The following is a 16,407-nucleotide window of genomic DNA, read 5'->3' as shown; positions in this document are numbered from 1 at the left end:
CTGCTTCCTTTTTCAACTATGTGACCAGGTTCACTAGGGCCTGTGAATTCCAGGATAAGAATGAGGGATGAGAATTGGTGATTTACATGAATGCAGTATCTCATACTCAGTGTGGATGTATACATTTGACTTGAGTACACAGTTTAAGAGGGAAAGCTGGACTGTATGGGAGGCTACTGGCAGCTTCTGACATGCAAATGCCAATTTTAAAGGGGCAGGATTAGAGAGGATGAAATGTGTGACCATCCTGAAGTGAAATGAAAGTCACTTTCATAAGGTCAAGGCTAAAATGTTAGTGTGCATTACACAGCTATGGGAAAAGTAGTGTAACTAATTATCCTTGGAGGGGTGGCAGTCAGTTAAGCTTTAGACAATCTCAATAAAATTCCTTAGACCCATGTTTGGGAGGCCACTGGCTGAACAATGGCTCAGGAATGTCAGAATTCTGAGTTCTCATCCTGGCTCGGCTACTGATCTGTTTTGTGACTATAGTCCCTTAATCCGCCCATGCCTCTATTTCCCTGCCTGCCAAATGCCAGGCGTCTCCCTGGGTGATTTTGAGGGATAACCAATAAAAAGGATTAGGGACAAGAACCACCATCCAAATTGTTAATAAAAGTGGTATTTTGTACTCAATTATTTGCATCTGAACCCTTTATAGTCTCTCTTTGGCATCCTCCAGCCTCCATCTTTCTTATTCCTGGACTTTGCTTCCCCTCCCTCACGGAGAAGCAAAAGCGTGATATATAGGATACAGTTCTTGCAGTGATATTACAATCTGCATGAAGGAGAATTGGTCATGCTACAACATTTCAAGCAGTTGCTGTCCAAGGCAGAAATTCACCTAAGGGATACCCTCAGCCCAGCAAACAATGAAGCCATAGAGAAAATAAAATGTTATAGCAGCTCTGGGTCTCACAATGTCACTGACTTGAGTGTTGCTGTCTGTGTTATGCTGGCCAGTGCCTGAGCAAAGGTAATAGGAAGATTCTGAATGCCGAGAAAAATAATGAAATTGCCAGTGTGCTGGAAATTAAAGTTAATTCCGCGAGCATAGATAACGAACACAACATTGATTGAAATAAATGATGTACTTTGCTTCAGAAATGTTATTTGAATAACTGATATTGTACTTTGTCGGGCCATGGTTTCAAATGCATTCGATTATACATTTTAATGTTTCTCCCCAAACAGTCTTTCAAATCAGTATAAATTGCTGTCTGTAGCAGGCATGTCTTGATCTTTAGCTGCCATGACAACAGGATACAGGGAAATGCATTTTCATAACAATTGCTAGCAATGTTTAGTATCACTGTTACTTTGTGTCAGAGAACAGCTGGCTTTGGGAAGAAAACAGCATTTTTTGCTTTACTTGAAAGCTTTTGTTATCATAACTAAAAAAAATCGGTAGAAAAATTGTTCTTTAGGGGAAAAGGAGGTGGTTGGAGGGTAAAACCCAGAGCCAGAGGAGTGGGGTAGGTATGGGGAAAAAAGAGAGAGAGAGAGAGAGAAAGAAGAACTACACCTGTGTATGCTAGTGTTAAGCTACCCAGAAAGTAATGGGGTACTCAGATTAGCAAATCGAGTCAAATAATGTGATTTTAAATTACATTGTCAGTTTTCAAAAACTATGTATATAATATATATATGCATTTTTTTTCTTCTGCCCATTTATTTAAACTCAAATATTCTAAAATAGTCAACAAAGAGCAAATCTGAGGAATTTTGGAAAACAACACATTGTGGGGAACAGTATATTTAAAAAAATTTCAGGCAATCATGTGCATCAGGAAAAAAGGCAGCGAAGTTACTTCTTCCTCCTAGTTCTCTGATTTCTCACATCTAACAGCACCATAGCAGAAGGGAGGCCGCATCCCCTGTCTCCCTAACCGCGCCTGTCTCTATCTCCATTTCTTTATTTTAAAATTAAGGTTTACTCAGGCACAGTGGCTCACGCCTGTAATCCCAGCATTTAGAGAGGCTGAAGTGAGAGAATCACTTGAGTCCAGGAGTTCAAGACCAGCCTGGGCAACATAGTGAGACCCTCACCTCTACCAAAAATTTAAAAATTAGCTGGGTTTGGTGGTGCACACTAGTAGTCCCAGCTACACAGGAGGCTGAGGTGGGAGGGTCACTGGAGCTGGGTGGGGTCGAGGCTGCAGGGAGCCACGATTGCGCCACTGTACTCCAGCCTGGGTGATAGAATGAAAAAAAAAAAAGGGTTAATAAACTTCTTGGTTTTGGGGAAGGTTAAATGAGATGAGGCATGCGAAGGATGCAAGGACTTGACAAAGTGCCCACTCCATAGTAAATATTCAAAACGTGGCAGTCATCACTATTATTACTACAGGCCAATTGAGCAAGTCTGGATTATTCTATCGTCTTCCACATCAAGCTCTTAATGTTCCTTAGCACCCGTGTTCTGAGTCAGTAGAGTAATTAGATAATTCTCAGGTTACTGATGCCCTGTAGTTATTGGATCAGTCATGATTCTGGCAGGAAGCAGAATTTCCTTCATAAGATTTGACTGAAGAGATTCAACGGAGGGACTATTTACAGAGGTGTAGGCAGAGCTGAGGGACCAATAAACGATGCTGAAGTCCCCAAGTTCCAGCAACAGCGGGAAGCCTGAAGAGGTGAGAGGAGGTAAGAAAGGGGCTGGAGATGGGCTGCGTTGAGCCAAGGAGAAGTAGCCACTATCGGAGGCAGCGCTCTACAGCGGGGAGAAAGAGGGAGGAAATATCTCAAACTTTCTCTCTTCTCACCATCCCATTTCCTGCTGGTGCCTCTCATTGGCTGGCTCTAAGGGGAAGAGCACGAGGGGTTGGGGTGCTGCCGATCACAGTGGACGGCTCCTTGCAGGCACAGAGCAGGGAGACAGGGGCATAGGATGGATCTGCAGAGGCGGAGGGAAGGGAGAACAGACCGCCGGGCAGCGTGGATCTGTCGGTAGTGTGATTGCGGCTTCTAATCTAGGCTTTAAAAAAATTGCTTTAGAACTGTTTCATTTTTATTTTTTGGCACGTTATTCAGTCACCTCTGATAAAATTGCAAGTTAATTAAAGGCAAGAACAAAGGTTTATTCCTCTTCTGGTCCCTACAGAGCTTAGTATAAGGCAAAACACAATTTTTTTTTTTTTTTGGAAAAAAGGAAATGAATAATTATATGCCCAACTGATGGGAATAATAATAATAGTTATTATTAATATAGCAGACATATGGCATTTGTTATGTATCAGGTATTAATCTAAATGTTACATATATAACATATATAATATGTAATATATATAATAAATATAAAGATAGTGTATGTTATATATTATATACAATAGTATACAATATTATTGTAATTATATATTTTTGTATATGCTGTATAATATATAATAATAATATATAATTACATATATTATAATTATATATATTGTATATTATTGTACATAATACATATATATTTAACTGATTTAATTCTCACAATGACTCTCTGTAAGGTAAGAAAGGGGCTGGAGATGGGCTATTATTAACCCTATTTTTCAGACAAGGAAAATGGGGTTCAGAGGGTGGTGATGTAGGAACTGAATAACTAATGTGCTTCTTAAAGTCTGTGTCTCAGAAATAGACATAGGAAATGAAGGATAGGATAGAAACGCAAGGTGAGGTGTGCTAGGTGGGTTGCAGAACCCCCTTTTTTGCTAGGAGCGAGGATTCCTAAAGTCTACAGTGAGAACATTTTAAGTGGTGAACGAGTGGTGCACATTTTAGGTGGTAGACAGAGAGTTTTACAACATTGAAATGGAGAGAGTTGTTCCTTTTTCAGTTGCCTTTCACTCTTGGTTATACTAAGGAGAAAGTCTCAGGAGGTGCTAGTTTAACACCTACTACCTGCAAAATCTCCCTTTTTTTTTGAAATGGAGTGTTGCTCTGTCACCCAGGCTGGAGTGCAGTGGCGCGATCTCAACTCACTGCAAACTCTGCCTCTTGGGTTCAAGTGATTCTTCTGCCTCAGCCTCCCAAATAGCTGGGATTATAGGCATGCACTACCACACCTAGCTAATGTTTGTATTTTTAGTAGAGATGGGGCTTTGCCATGTTGGCCAGGATAGTCTCCAACTCCTGACCTCAAGTGATATGCCTGACTTGGTGGATTACAGGTGTGAGCCACTGTGTCCAGCCAAAAATCCTTTTTTTTTTTTTTTTAATATTTTTTGTAGCAATGGGGTCTGGTGTATCATCCAGGTTGGTCTCAAACTCCTGATCTCAAAAGACCCTCCTGTTTTGGCCTCTCAAAGTGCTGGGATTACAGGCACAAGACACTGCATCCAGCCAAAATCTTCTGTTTGACAGAAGAATAAGGGATGTGTCTGTGTCTTAGGGACTTCAGCCAAAGTGCACAGTCCATTGGTCCCTGTCTTCTCTCTTGAAGCCTCTGAACAGTCTTTCCCAGAAGTGGTAAAAATAAAATGGGATGTTTGAAGTGAGTGTTTTCTCTTCACATTTTGCATATCTCCCCATGACATTCGGAAATGGACAGAGAAACAAACGGATATAAAGATTCAGGAAGAAACAGCTTTGCTGTTAGAGGTCTGCAAAAATCAAAACCATAAAAGGATGTTTAATGGATTGATCTGCCAGTCCTGATATTTTGCTTTGTATTTCTTCCACGAAAGTGATGATCTGAAATCACAGGACATCCAGTTTTAAGTGACAAACAAAATTAGGAACCAAACAGACACACATCCTCTAACCTGAAGCGCGCTTAACAGATCATGGCTGCATTTTGGAATCATTCACACCATTAAGAGAATTCTAGAAAGGTAATATGTGACATTTTGCTTAAAGTCAGTCCAACAACTTCAGTCTTTCAAGGACCACTACCAAGGTTTTTGCAATATCTCAGTATTTAATAAATAATTTTTTTTTCTGGCCAGGCATGGTGGCTCATGCCTGTAATCCCAGCACTTTGGGAAACTGAGGCAGGTGGATCACCTGAGGTCAGGAGTTCATGACCCACATGGAGAAACCTCGTCTCTACTAAAAAATACAAAATTAGCCAGGTGTGGTAGCGCATGCCTGTAATCCTGGCTACTTGGGAGGCTGAGGCAGGAGAATCGCTAGAAGCTGGGAGGCGGAGGTTGCAGTGAGCCAAGATTGTGCCATTGCACTTCAGCCTCAGCAACAAGAGTGAAACTCTGACTCAAAAAAAAAAAAAATATATATATATATATATATGTATGTATATATTTTGCAATAGCCACATATTACCAATATTATCATTTTCTTAAAATGTTAAAAAAAAAACCCAACACTTATACTTTGGCAATAAAAAACATCATGGTTTTGAAATTATTATGTATTTTTCTATGCCTTGAAATATAGTTTATCTTTCATTTTATTTCTCGATAAGTACATGTTATTGAAATATAATATGAATATTTAAAAAGGTTACAACTTATATCTGTAGAGCTTGATGCATTTTTACAAAGTGAATGCACCCATGCAACTAGTATGAAATTAAGTAGTTAAGCAGGACCAACAACCCAGAAACCTCCTTTGGACTCCTTCCAGTCCATATGCCCCTTTGAAAGAGAAGGCTGTTCTGAATTCCAACATTTTAAGCAGTTTTGCCTGAGTTCTGAACTTTTTTTTTGCCATAATTAATCGCTTGTATTTGCATAGTACTTTCCATTTTTAAAATTTTTAAATTTTTTAAAATTTTGCTTTAGGTTCTGGGGTATATGTGCAGGTCATGCAGGGTTGTTGCATAGGTGCATACATGACCAGGTGATTTGCTGCCTCAATTTCCTCTTCATCTATACCTGGCATTTCTCCCCATGTTATCCCTCTCCACCCTGCCCCCCAGCTGTCCCTCCCCTATCTACCCCCGACTACCCCCAGTGTGTGATGCTCCTCTCCCTGAGTCCATGTGTTCTCATTGTTCAGCACCTGCCTATGAGTGAGAACATGTGGTGTTTGGTTTTCTGTTCTTGTGTCAGTTTGCTGAGAATGATGGTTTCCAGATTCATCCAAGTCTCTACAAAGGACACGAACTTATCGTTTTTGAATGGCTGCATAGTATTCTGTGGTGTATGTGTTACATTTTCTTTGTTCAGTCCATCATTGATGGGCATTTGGGTTGGTTTGGGGTCTTTGCTCTTGTACATGGGGCTGCAATGAACGTATGTGTGCGTGTGTCTTTATAATAGAAGGATTTATAGTCCTTTGGGTACATACTCAGTAATGGGATAGCTGGGTCAAATGATATTTCTAGTTCTAGATCCTTGAGAAATCACCACACCATCTTCCACAATGGTTGAACTAATTTATACTCCCACCAACTGTGTAAGAGTGTTCCTATTTCTCCACATCCTCTCCAGCATCTGTTGTTTCCAGATTTTTTAATGATCGCCATTCTAACTGGCATGAGATTATATCTCAATGTGGTTTTGATTTGCATTTCTCTAATGACCAGTGATGATGAACATTTTTCATATGTTTGTTGGCCTCATATATGTCTTCTTTTGAAAAGTGTCTGTTCATATCCTTCGCCCACTTTTGAATGAGTTTGTTTGTTTTTTTCTTGTATATCTGTTTTAGTTATTTGTAGATTCTGGATATTAGCTGTTTGTCGAATGGGTAGATTGCAAAAATTTTTCCCATTCTGTTGGTTGTCATTTCACTCTAATGATTGTTTCTTTTGCTGTACAGAAGCTCTGGAGTTTAATATTAGATCCCATTTGTCTATCCTGGCTTTTGTTGTCATTGCTTTTGGTGTTTTAGTCATGAAGTCCTTGCCTATGCCTATGTCCTGGATGGTTTTGCCTACGTTTTCTTCTACAGTTTTTATGGTGTTAGGTTTTATGTTTAAATCTTTAATCCATCTGGAGTTAATTTCAGTGTAAGGTGTCAGGAAGTGGTCCAGTTTCTGCTTTCTGCACATTGCTAGCCAGTTTTTCCAACATCATTTATTAAACATAGAGTCCTTTCCCCTATGTTAAAGAAAGGACTTTTTTTTGTGAGGTTTGTCAAAGATCAGATGGTTGTAGATGTGTGGTGTTGTTTCTGAGGCCTCTGAGTTCTGAATTTTATGGAATCTTATGGTATATATTCATTTCAGTCTGGCTTCTTTTATTCAGTATTATATTTGACTGTGTTGTACATTTCTATATTTCACTATGTAGCAGTTGTCTTTTGCTTTGCAGCACATTTGTGATGCACACAAAGATACAACAGTCAGATATTTTTGAAGGAAGAGCTTTCTTTCAGGAGGTGCTGGGAATACTGTCCATAGACAGCCTTCTGCTCCCAGCTTCTTCAGGGTTTGCCTAAGCTACAGAAAGCCTCCTTGCCCAATGACACACCCTTCCTGAGGTGGCCAACATCCAGTGACTGATCATGGCAGGGGAAAATGGTCTGGCCACTTTGGTTCCCCCATGACGTAATTCTATTAGCCATAAGTGCAATATATCGGCCAAGTTTTAATGAGCCTGCATGGCAATTCAGCTTCTCCCTGTGCCTCATCCTATGTCCTCCCCCTCCTCTCCACAGGAGTTCATCCTGCATGAATCATTTCTGCATGTCAAACGCTGTACCAGCATTTGCTTCCCGAGAACTCAACCTGTGACAGTTGGTGCTAGGAGTGGTTTGATAAGGCAGGCAGTAAGATAGGGCCCAGGAGTTGGATCACTTGCCATCTGGCTGGCAAAGAGGATTTTATCACTAGTGGTTGGTGAAGCACAGCCAGCCTCTGGCAAAAACTGGTAGCTTTGGTTATTAAAACTCTTACCATTGAGGAAGTGGGATGGAATGCAAAGGAATGCATTGCTCAGTGCCATGTATCAGGTGTTTGAGAAATATGGAGAAAATCAGAACAATGAGAACAATGGAGTTAGGTGACTATTGCGAAGTGCTGGGTGAATATAATGGTCATTGTGACTACCAGGTTGAAGTAGTGGCAGGAGTTGGAGTATAGGACCTTTGAGAGTTAGGGAGAATGTTAATAATTTAACATGGCATCCCTGGAGGCAAAGCAGATATGGAGTCAACATAAGCAGTACTAAGCTTGTACCACCAGAAGAAATTATGAATAGATGACCAGAAGAAGGGCAAGGACTCCAGTAAAAAACAATAAGGATTTATTGCTTTGTTTTCATATCTGAGGCAGTTTTTAGATTCAGAATGCACTAACTGAAGGACAGATCAGGTTTCCAAGAAGAGACTCTGCAACACCATCGCAAGTATACGTGCAAATGATTCTCCCAGTTCTTTTCCAAATGGGCTTACAGCCACTAACTAGGGTGACTGTACACTGGGGAAAGAGGGCACCCAAACATTATGAGGGATGTAGGCCTTAGTGTCCAAGTGGATGTTGTCACCTAGAGATCTGTAGTGTCACCTTGATCCTCCTTTTAGAGTGGGGATATATGAGGACCAGGTAATAAGTGGAGTTCACTGCATCTGCAGACCTCTGCCCCTCACGCAGTGGTTATTTTCCTGGTCCACAGATGTATAGTTAGGACTGACATGCTTGGTAGTTGAGTCCTTAAACTGTGGGGTAGGACCTATTGTAATGGGGAAGGCCAAGTGAAAACGGATCCTTTTGTCAGGGCTTCCAGCTGAGATAGTAAACAAAACACGATAAAACAATAAACAACAGGATAGGATAGTGTCACCCTTAAAGATACAAAGGATACAGGATTGGTGATCTTACAGATTTCTCCTGGCTGGGTGCAGTGGCTCAAGTTTTAATACTCTGCTTTAGTTTCCTCATTCGTGAAATGGGCAAATAAAACCTTCCTTAAAGAGTTATAGGAATTAGAGAGAGCACATAATGCCCCTACAGTGTCTAGTAAGGTACTGGCTTTCAATAAATGGTAATTAGAAACTATTTATTTATTTATTTATTTTTAGCTCCTTCTATCTTTTTTATATATAGCCTATTTTTTCAGGGAAGAAAGCAATGGGATTAATGCTTTTCCATTGAGATTTTGGGAATTTAGTGTGTTAGTTCTTTTCAGGGAAATTGCATTGTAAAAAAGGAAGAGCTGTGATGTCTGAATAAAGGAATGACATGCTGGTGGTAGGCGCTTGCGGGGAACAGGGGTGCTTAGATTAAATCTTGCAAAAGAAAATTCTTCAAGTCTGGGTAAGGTTGGCTTTCCCTGCTTTCAATGAAGCGGAAAGATAAAAGTTCCCACTTAAGGAGGACTGCCCCACCTCCTTCCCCACCACCCATGTTGAGAAGAGTTTGCCTACATTTTGCTTTTTTCAAGTGGGACAACTGAAATATCTTCTAGCTATTTGTTCCAGTAGTTCAATATATATTCTTGGTTATATCAAATATTTGATATTTTAGGAAATCAGCCTTGTTAAATTAAAGTGGATAAGATGGCATTTTAAGGTCACCTTGGTATGATCAAACATGATGCTGACATTTACAATCCATTTCCATTGCTTCTCACATGTTTCCTTGTCAGTTAAATCCAGACTTTTCAAATTTAAAGGAGTTTCAAATCTAATAATGCAATTATAAATATTGTATCTGAATCACTCACTGTTAGCTGGCTTCTATGCAAGTTGCAAAATCTTCATATCTCCTTTTCCATAGTTAAAAATATTTAAAGTGGTTTTATTATAGCATTACCTATGTAAGTATAAACAAATATAAATATTAAATTGTTTTATATACTACTTAAGTTTATGGCTTTCATTCATATAAGACCAAAATAGATTTTCACATCCAAAAATAAACTATGAATTAAGGCATGTAATTAACAAGGTTAATTTAAGATGATAGAAAATGGTTTTGCAGAAACCACACTGTCATATACAGAGTGAATCTGGGCCATACTGCCATGCTTTAGTTTTTTTTCAGATCAGGGTTCTTTCATTCGTGGGGGCTGAGTGATGACTCAGTTCCCACACATGTCTCCATCCTAACTACTGTGGAACTTTCACCTCACAGCTTGCCATGTCCCCATTGGCCTTCATGTTGAAAGCATCTTTTAGTGAAGCAGCCTGCCTTTATTCTTTCTTTGATAGATCCCTACTAACATAGTGCCCAAACATCAGTTCAGGCATAGAAATTGTGTGGAGAGAATTAGGTCAAAGGTGGATATCCAGGTAAGTCAGGTGTAAAATGCTTACTATTTACAAACGCTTATAAAACACAACTTAAACTATCATAAGGATATGTGAGGGATGAGTGTATATCCACAGCCCTCTTCAGGAATCCATAGACCTCAATTTAAGAAATATTCATCTATTATAAGCTTCTGCACAACAAAGGACACAATCAAAAAAGTGAAGAGATGACACACAGAAGGGGAGAAAATATGTGCAAGCTATGCATTCGACAAGAGATTAATAACCAGAATATATAAGGAACTCAAACAATTCTATAGGAAAAAATCTAATAATCTCATTAAAAAATGGGCAAAAGATCTGAATAGACATTTCTCAAAAGAAGACATGCAAATGGCAATCAGGTGTACCAAAAGGTGCTCAACATCACTGATCATCAGAAAAATGCAAATCAAAGCTACAATGAGATATCATCTTACCGTAGTCAAAATGGCTCTTATCCAAAAGACAGGCAATAACAAATGCTGGCAAAGATGTAGAGAAAAGGGAACCCTCATACACTGTTGGTGGGAATGTGAATTAGTACAATTACTGTAGAGGACAGTTTGGAGATTCCCAAAAAACTAAAAATATAACTACCATATGATACAGCAATTCCACTGCTAGTTATATACCCCAAAGAAAGGAAATCCGTACATCGAAGGAATATCTGCACTCCCATGTTTGCAGCACTATTCACAACTGCCAAGATTGGGAAACAACCTAAGTGTCCATCAATAGATGAATGGATAAAGAAATGTGGTACATATACACAATGGAGTACTATTCAGCTGTCAAGAAAGAATGAGATTGTGTCATTTGCAACAACGTGGATGGAACTAGAGGTCGTTATGTGAAGTGAAATAAGCCAGGCAGAGAAAGGCAAACTTCACATATTCTCACTTATTTATGAGAGCTAAAAATTAAAACAATTGAATTCACAGAGATAGAGAGTAGAACAATGCTTACCAGAGGCTGGGAAGGGGATTGGTTTGGAAGTTGAGGGGATGGTTAGTGAGTACAAAAATCTAGTTAGATAGAATGAATGAGATCTAGTATTTGACAGCGCAACAGGGTGACTATAGTCAACAATAATTTACTGTACATTTTAAAATAACTAAAATAGTATAATTGGATTGTTTGTAACACAAAGGATGAATGCTGGATGGGGTGGATACCCCATTTACCTTGATGTGATTATTATGCATTGTATGTCTGTATCAAAATATCTCATATACCCCCTAAATATATACATCTCCTATGTAAACACAAAAATTAAAAAATAAAAAAGAAATACTCATCAATAGAGTGCAAATTAAAAAGAATATAATTCAAGAGGACATGCAGTGAGAAAAATATGGGAATGGTCACTGTGATTGGGAAAATAAATTTTCTGGGTAAACGTTTGAAAATGTTTTAAAAGGAATGTAATCAGTAAATACTTTTTATTGTGGCAAAATACACATAGCCCAAAATTTATCATTTTCATCATTTTAATGTAGAGTTTTGCGGCATTTTGTGGCATGCATGATCACATGTTTTGCAATCATCATCTATCTCCAGAATTCATCCTTCCCTTTGAAACTCTGTACCCATTAAACAATAACTATACATTCCATTTCCCCAGTCCCTGGCAACCTCCATTCTACTTTCTGGCTCAATGAATTTGACTACTCTAGGAACCACATAGAAGTAAAAATTTACAATCTTTATCCTTTTGTTTCTGGCTTATTTCACGTAGCAAGGTTCATGCTGTGGCATGTGTCAGAATTTCCTTCCTTTGTAAGGCTCAGTAACATTTCTTAGTATGTGTATACCACATTTTGTTTATTCATTCGTCTGTCTATGAATTCTCGGGTTGCTTTCACCTTTTGGCTGTTGTAAATAATGCTGCTGTGAACATGGACATACAAATATCTGTTCATATACCTGTTTTAATTCTTTTGGTTATATACTTAGAAGTGAGATTGCTGGATTGTATGGCAATTCTATGTTTATTTTTTCAAGGATCCACCATGCTGTTTTCCACAGCAGCCGCACCATTTTACTTTGCACCAGCAATGCACAAAGGCTTTCATTTTCCACATCCCTGTCAACACTAATTATTTTCCATTAATTTTTTTAAATAATAGCTATCCTAATGAGTGTGAAAGGGTATCCTATTATGGTTTTGATTTGCATTTCTCTAATGACTTGTTATGTTGAGCAGCTTTTCAAGTGCTTGCTGGTCATTTGTATATCTTCTTCGGAGAAATATATATTCAAGTACTTTGCGCATTTTTTAATTGGGTTGATTTTTTTGTTGTTGAGTTGTAGGAGTTCTTAGATATTCTGGATATCAATCACTTACAGATATATGATTTACAAATATTTTCTCCCCTTCCATGAAATGCCATTGCACTCTGTGGATAGTGCCCTTTGACACACAAAGTTTTTAATTTAAATGAAGTCCAACTTTTCTGTTTTTTGTTTTGTCACCTGTAGTTTTGGTGTTATATCTGGGAAATCCTTGCCAAAGCCAATATAATAAAGCTTTTTTTCTATGTTTTCTTCTAACACTTTGAATTCTTACATTTAGATCTTTCATCCATTTTGAGTTAACGTTTGTGTATGGTATAAAGTCAGGGTTAACTTCATTTTTTTTTCGCTTCGATATTTCCAAAATCATCTGTTGAAAAGACTGTTCTAGAAAACCAAATACTACGTGTTCGCATTTATAGGTAGGAGCTAAGCATTGGGTATATGTGACTATAAAGATGGGAACAATAGACACTGGGGAATATAAGAGAAGGACTGTGAGATGAGATGGCGAAAAGGGCTGAGAAACAACCTGTTGGATACTATGCTCACTATCTGGGTGATGGGCTTATTTGTACCCCAAACTCAAAACCTGCATGCGTACTCCCTGAACCTAAAATAAAAGTTGAAACTCTATATAAAAAGAAAAGACTGTTCTTTCTTCATTGAATGGTCCTAGCGCCCTTGTGAAAGATCACTTAACCATAAACGTGAAAGTTTATTTCTGGGCTTTTTATTAGCTTCTATAGATCTGTGTCTCTGTTTTTATACTAGTATCAAATCATACCATTTTGATTACTGTGGTTTTATAGTAAGTTTTGAAATTAGGAAGTATGAAACCTCCCCCTTTGTTATTTTTTTTTCTCAAGATTGTTTGGACTGTTAGATTATATATGGATTTTAGGATAGATTTTCCCGGTTATGAAAAAACAAGGTCAGTGGGATTTTGTTAGGGGTTGCACTGACTCTGTAGATTGTGTTGGGTAGTTTATTGCCACCTTAACCAAATTAAGTTTTTCAGTCCATGAAATGAATGTCTTTCAATTTTTTTGTGTCTTCTTTGGCTTCGTTCAGCAATGTTTTGTGGAAGAAGCTAAAGACAGAAATGTTTATGCCTTCTTTAGCTTTCTTCAGAAATGTTTTGCAGCAGTGTTCAAGTCTTTTGCCTCCTCAGCCAAGTTTATTTCTTATTTTATTCTTTATGCTCCTATTGTAAATGGAACTGTTTTACTAGTTTCCTTTTCAGATTCAGATTGCTCATTATTAGTGTGTAGAAACATAACTGCTTTTTGCATGTTGATTTTGTATTCTGCAACTTTGCTGAATTTTTTTTTTTTGAGATGAGTCTCACCTTGTTCTGTTGCCCAGGATGGAGTGCAGTGACTTGATCCCAGCTCACTGCCACCTCTGCCTCCCGGGTTCAAGCAATTCTCCTGCCTCAGACTCCTAAGTAGCTGTGATTACAGGTGCCTGCCACCACACCCAGTTAATTTTTGTATTTTTAGTAGAATGTTCTTTTAAAAAAAATTAAAAAAATTTTTAGAGACAGGGTCTTGCCCTGTTGCCTAGGCTGGAGTGTAGTGGTGCGATTGTAGTTCACTTCAGCCTCAACCTCCTGGGCTCAAGTGATCCTGCTGCCTCAGCTTCTCAAGAAGCTGGGACTATGGGCACACACCACCACACCAGAATAATTAAAAAAAAAATTTTTTTTTTGAGACAGAGTCGTTCTATGTTGCCTAGGCTGGTCTTTTTTTTTTTTTTTTTTTTTTTTTTTTCAGACAGAGTCTCCCTCTCTCACCCAGGCTGGCATGCAGTGGCACCATCTAGGCTCACTGCAACTTCTGCCTCTTGGGTTCAAATGGTTTTCTGCTTCAGCCTCTGGAGTAGCTGGGATTACAGGCATGCACCACCATGCCCTACTAATTTTTGTATTTTTTTGTAGAGATAGGGTTTCACCATATTACCCAGGCTGGTCTCAAACTCCTGGCCTCAAGTGATCCACCCTCCTCAGCCTCCCAAAATGCTGAGATTACAGGCATGAGCCACGGTGCCTGGCCTTGCTATATTGCCCAGGTTGGTCTTAAACTCCTGGTCTTAAGTTATCCTCCTGCCTTAGCCTCCTGAGTTGCTGGGATTACAGGCATAATAAACCACACCCGACTTTTTTTATTTTTAAATGGAAACTTCTGGATATTAGACCTTTGTCAGATGGGTAGATTGCAAAATTTTTCTCCCATTCCATTGGTTGCCTATTCACTAAGTGGGCAAAAGGTAGAATAGGTATGTCTCAAAAGAAGACATTTATGTGGCCAACAAACATGAAAAAAGCTCATCATCACTGGTCATTAGAGAAATGCAAATCAAAACCACAACTACCATCTCACGACAATTAGAATAGTAATCATTAAAAAGTCAGGGAACAGGCCGGGCGCTGTGGCTCACGCCTGTAATCCCAGCACTTTGGGAGGCCGAGGCGGGTGGATCACGAGGTCAAGAGATCGAGACCATCCTGGTCAACATGGTGAAACCCCGTCTCTACTAAAAATACAAAAAATTAGCTGGGCATGGTGGCGCGTGCCTGTAATCCCAGCTACTCAGGAGGCTGAGGCAGGAGAATTGCCTGAACCCAGGAGGCGGAGGTTGCGGTGAGCCGAGATCGCGCCATTGCACTCCAGCCTGGGTAACAAGAGCGAAACTCCATCTCAAAAAAAAAAAAAAAAAAAAAAAAAAAAAAAGTCAGGGAACAACAGATGCTGTGGAAAAATGGGAATGCTTTTACACTGTTGGTGGGACTGTAAATTAGTTCAACCATTGTTGAAGACAGTTTGGTGATTCCTCAAGGATCTAGAACCAGAAATACCATTTGACCCAGCAATCCCATTACTGGGTATATACCCAATGGATTATAAATCATTCTACTGTAAAGACACATGCACGCATATGTTTATTGCAGCACTATTTACGATAGCAAAGACTTGGAACCAATCCAAATGCCCATCAATGATAGACTGGATAAAGAAAATGTGGCACATATACACCATAGAATACTATGCAGCCATAAAAAGAATGAGTTCATGTCCTTTGCAGGGACATGAATGAAGATGGAAGCCATTATTCTCAGCAGACTAACACAGGAACAGAAAACCAAACACCGCATATTCTCATTCATAAGTGGGAGCTAAACAATGAGAACACATGGGCACTGGGAAAACATCACACACCAGGGACTGTTGGGGCTGGGAGGTAAGGAAAGGAAGAGCATTAGGACACATACCTAATGCATGCAGGGCTGAAAACCTAGTTGATGAAATGATAGGTGCAGCAAACCACCATGGCACATATATACCTATGTAACAAATTTGCACATTCTGCACATATGTCCTAGAACTTAAGGTTAAAAAAAAAAAGGAAACTTTAGGGCTTTCCACATGTAAGATCATGTTGTTCGTAAACAGAGAAAATCTTACTTCTTCCTTTTCAATTTGGATACTTTTTATTTCTTTTTTGTCTAATTTCTCTGGCTAGGATTTCCAGTACTATGCTAAATAGAAGTTGTGAGAGTGATGGGCCTCTCTGTGTTGTCCCGATCTTAGAGGAAAAGCTGTTAGTCTTTCACCAGTGAGTTAATTGTTGGCTGTGAGTTTTTCCAATTTGACCTTTATAGTGTTTAGGATGTTTCCTTCTAATCCTAGTTTGTTGAACTTTTTATCATAAAACTGTGTTGAATTTGTCAGATGTTATTTCTGCATTAATCGAGATAATTGTATGTTTTTTTCTCTTCTTTCTGTCAATGTGGTATATTATATTGATTGATTTTCATGTGTTGAAATATCCATGCATAACCACTTGGTCATGGTGTTTAATCTTTTTAATATGCTCTTGAATTTGGCTTTCTTTCTAGTATTTTATTGAAGACTTCTGCATCAATATTTATAAAGGATAGTGTTTTAAAATTTTCTTGTAGAGACTGCTTTGATATCAGGATAATGCTGT

This window comes from Sapajus apella, unplaced genomic scaffold, assembly GCF_009761245.1.
Source record: "Sapajus apella isolate SASKATOON/1434 unplaced genomic scaffold, GSC_monkey_1.0 scaffold90, whole genome shotgun sequence".
NCBI classification, from domain to species: domain Eukaryota; kingdom Metazoa; phylum Chordata; class Mammalia; order Primates; family Cebidae; genus Sapajus; species Sapajus apella.
This window is presented reverse-complemented; position numbering follows the sequence as displayed.